This window comes from Podarcis filfolensis, assembly GCF_964270895.1.
Source record: "Podarcis filfolensis genome assembly, chromosome: 17".
Classification (NCBI taxonomy): domain Eukaryota; kingdom Metazoa; phylum Chordata; class Lepidosauria; order Squamata; family Lacertidae; genus Podarcis; species Podarcis filfolensis.
Genome location: NC_139621.1, coordinates 23036149 through 23040806, shown reverse-complemented (window position 1 = coordinate 23040806; position 4658 = coordinate 23036149).

Sequence of the window (4658 nt, the reverse complement as noted above, 5' to 3'; positions counted from 1 at the left end):
TGGATCCCAAATGCTCAAACTGATGTGGAAATGCAGCAAACTGAGCTCAAAGCTAGAGAAAAGAGTGAGAGAGAAATGGACTGAAATATACTCGGAGTTGAGTGTGGATTTCATGCTCTTTATTCAGCTCATAGTGGTGAGGAGGAATGAATGTTCCCCCAAAGTATCTGCTTTATATACATTATTTACACAATGGGCTGCACGTGATTGGCTAACTCCGGAATTCTCCTGTAGGCCAATCAGGTTGTGGATTCACTTCCATCTGGAGCTGGATTGGGTGGCTCCTGCAGACCAATCATACTGCTGCATTGTTCTAGGACCAACCAGACTGCTGCATTCTGAATCCTATTGTTCTAGGACCAATCAGACTGCTGCATTTTGGATCCTATTCAACTCAGTACATAACAGAACATTGGGAAACGCCTCCCTCCTGTACGAGTGTGTTTAGGCAGCCTGGCTACCAAACCATCATTGACTAGATTCAAACTAATTTTGTCACCCACAAACCAAACCACTATGTCACTCTGTTAAAGGTGATGGAATGTATGGGTTTCTGGTAAGGCTAGAGCAGAGGTCGGCAACCTAAGGCCCATGGGCCAGAAGCGGCCCATGAGGGTTGCTTAACTGGCCCATGAGCCGCCCCCAAACCGAGCCGCTCGCTTGGCAAGTCCCTGTGCGCTGTGCTAAACCAGCGCAGCGCAACATGGGGACTATCTTCCGTGGCTCCGGAAATCACTTCTGTGCAGGCCCAGATGCTGGAAATCGCGTCTGCACAGGCACGATTTTGGGTGTCTGGGCATGCGCAAAAGCAATTTCCGGCAATGCGGACATGTGCAGAAGCGATTTCTGGTGTCGTGCTGTGCTAGCCCGGCCCACAGAGGATCTCCGCGGGGAGTGATCCAGCCCATGCCGACCCCTGGGCTAGAGATGACTGTCAGCAACTGAAATTTCAGCTATATCATGTTACCGTTTGATAACCTAATTTTTTGTGCTCCTTCAGGGAAAAAAGAAAGGATAATTTTGCCACAAATCATCATTTACTGATCCTGGTCTGTCCAAGGTGCTTATACAAAATCAATATGCATTTGCAGCTCCTGCTAGCAACACCCATTTAACATTTCCAGGAGGATGACAAGGCTAAGTGACTGCATATGTTTCATCCTACTTTATAGTAATTTCTAATGTTTCCCTTTCTCGGTGAATCTGGAACAATACGGGCCATTTACATAGGCTATATTTCCACAGCAGGGGGGCACTAGTTCAATGAATGTCTTCTATTGTGCTGACGTTTAAATAATATTCCGTACCAAATTCTATCATGAAGGGCCAAACTATATGCAAGGCGAGATCAGATGTCCCATCTTTTTGATTTTTTTTGCTTAAAACAGCTGTTTGTGTTTCCAAATTTGACTGAAGCAAAATCACTGGGGGAGGCGGGCTAAACACTCATGCCCAAGTGGAGATAGGTGTATCATAACCAAAACCCCAACTCCACAAGACGTCCGGAGTTATTAATGACTAATACTCACTGAAACCCGTGGAACAAGTTAGTCACGATTAACCTGAAGTCCCTTTTTGCTTGCACAGAACTTAGTCACAACTAAATTTAGCTGGATTTTGGTCAATGGGCTTTCTAAGGGCTTCCAAAGTTTAGCTTAATGGATGCTTAGTCAGACTCTGAACTTGCACCATGACATTCCCAAAGGTTAGTCTGACAACAAGGCTCCGCATTTTGGCAGGTCTTACTTCTTTTCTGGGATGAAAATTTGGAAATGTGATCTAGGTGGGGAAATTAGGCACACATCCCTGTGTAGCTGACAAAAAAATGAAGAGCAGCAAGGAGTTATGAATGTTTTGCACAGGAGGTTCAACTCTGTAAAGAGGGATTGTGGCGTTAGATATGTGTGGAACCTTATTCTAAATGTGCAGCATATTCAATAAAGAATGCTGGGTCATGTTCTGCAGCACGAGGATAGAGTTATTACAAAGTGTTTTTTTCTTTTTAAATGACTGACATTGAAATATTTGAAATGTGGCTTTTTAAAAAAAGAGAGAGAGAGAGAAGATGACTGTTGCCAAAGAATTAGAGGTAGAAATCCAACACTTCCCTATACTTCATGAAGTATAATTATTGGGGTCTTAAAGACCAGTAAATGAGATAATTCTTTTTAAAAGGTTTAACTTTCCCCCATCCCACATGCCCTTGACGGAACTGAAGTTGGGAATTGCAGCAGGAAGGAGGAGGCAGTAAAGGACGATTGGTGCCTTGAGATTCTAACCATGTGCTAAAGTGAGGTTTCATGGAGGCCACTGCAAAATATTGCAATCTACTATCGGATCCTTTTAAAAACTCCAGGCATGGTATCTGTAAGGCTTGGGTCTCTCCCCCACACACGAGACACCGCCAGCAGTTAATTATCTAAGATTTATTGGTTCAACAAAAAGCCCCGGTTGGAACTCCGCTAATTTCGGTCTTCCTCCGATGACACAGTTGCCGCAACTAAGCTCCGCCCCCTTTCCCCTCAACAGGAAAAATGCCACCTTCTTTTCCTGTCCGTTTCGCGCTTCTTGGCTAATCTTGTGAGTCTATGAGATCAGGGGGATTGCACCCCACCCCCCATATTTCTGTGTCCTTTTCACTATCTGAGCTTTGCAACTGAATTCCTACTCTCTGTGTTTCTCCGTTTTTCTGTGTACAAAGGTTGAATTCCTGTGGCTAACTGCTTCTCCCCCCTCCCTTAGGAATTCTCTCTCTCCTTCCGCTGTACCTGTCTCTTCTCTGACAGTATCTGCATTTGGTCTTCAGAAGCAATAACATGACCCATGAGAAAGTGGTAAATGGCCTCTGCCCTGTATACCTGAAGGAGCATCTCCACCCCCATCGTTCTGCCCGGACAGTGAGGTCCAGCTCTGAGGGCCTTCTGGTGGTTCCCTCACTGTGAGAAGCGAAGTTACAGGGAACCAGGCAGGGGGTCTTCTCGGTGGTGGCACCCACCCTGTGGAATGCCCTCCCTTCCGATGTCAAGGAAATTATTATTATTTATTGAATTTATATACCACCCTATACCTGGGGGTATAGAACGACTACCATATTGCCCCAAATATAAGCTGCACCCGAATATAAGCTGCACCTTTAAAATTGGAGGGGGGAAAGAAAAAAAGAAAAAATACATGAATATAAGGCGTTCCCTTTCTCACAGGGACTCACCGAGCAGGTGGCTCAGTTCAGGGGTGGCTTGTGCGCTGGTTAAACGACCCCATTGGGCCGCTAGTGGCCCATGGGCCTTAGGTTGCCGATCCCTGTTCTATATATTAGGTCTGCAAGCTGCGCATATTCCATCAGTTTAAGTTGTAATTCTTCTTTGGTTGCGACTTTGCTTGTTTTCCATTTTTGGGCTAACGAAACACGAGCCACAGTAGTGGCATATGTAAATTACCTTTTCTGACAACTGGGTGTGTTTTTTTTTTAAAAAAAGTACCGTATTTTTCGCCCTATAGGACACACTTTTTCCCTTCCAAAAATGAAGGGGGAATGTGTGTGCGTCCTATGGGGCGAATACAGGTTTTCACTGAAGCCTGGAGAGCGAGAGGGGTCAGTGCACACTGACCCCTCTCGCTCTCCAGACTTCAGGAAGCTCTGTGCAACCCTGGGGAGCCCGGCGCGAAGCCGCGCCGGGCTCCCTAGGGTTGCGCAGAGCTGCCTGCGCTCCCGAGCTCTGCGCAGCTCTGCACAACCCTCCGGAGCCCGGTGCGAAGCCGGTTCTGGCTCCCGTTCTGGGGGCTGGGGTCGGGGGAAGCCCCGCGCCTGGGGGGGGGGGAATAATTTTTTCCCCTTTATTTCCCTCCCCAAAATCTAGGTGCGTCCTATGGGCCGGTGTGTCCTATAGGGCGAAAAATACGGTACTTTTTTTCAATTCATTATGAATTATTTCCCAATACTCTTTTACCCTTTTACAGGTCAGCCACATACGATAGAACATACCCTCATTCTCATTGCATCTCCAACACTTATCTGATTCAGTCTTATACATCTTAACAAGTCTACTCGGTGTTAGATACCATTGGCCCCAAAGACTTTAAAGGCGATCACCAACGCTTTGAATTGTGCCTGGAAGCAAGCGGGCAGCCGATGCAGATGTTGCTGTCCAATCAAGGATGTGTTTATGAGTGCACATTTCCTCCAAGAAATACCCAAGGCTCCACTGCAGGGAGAAATGTGGATCCTTTGGGATAGGTGTTGAAGACAGTGTACACAGCACAAGCCATATGGTTTTCTCTGGGCTGACAAAGAGCACAGCAACATTCTGCCTTTCTTCTCCCTTCTAAGAAAGAGCTGCTCTCCCAAGGAGGTGTGAGAATGAGAGTATACAGAAATACCCTGCCTTGCAGGGGGAGTTCAGAGATAGTTCACTGAGTCAGGGGAAACTCTGCCTTTACTCTTGTACCAGGTTTTATGGAAGGAAATTAAAATATATATACTGTCTGACACCATGGTGGAATGCTTGGAATCTGAAATATATAAAGTCTAATAGGATTTTGGCCAAAGCCTAGTGCATGGTCCTACATCACGGTTTTACAGATTCTTTTTCTTTCTTTTGCTATGCTTTACTACAGGTTAAAGAGGTTTACTGCTGTTTGGTTTCCAGAACAATGGCTGT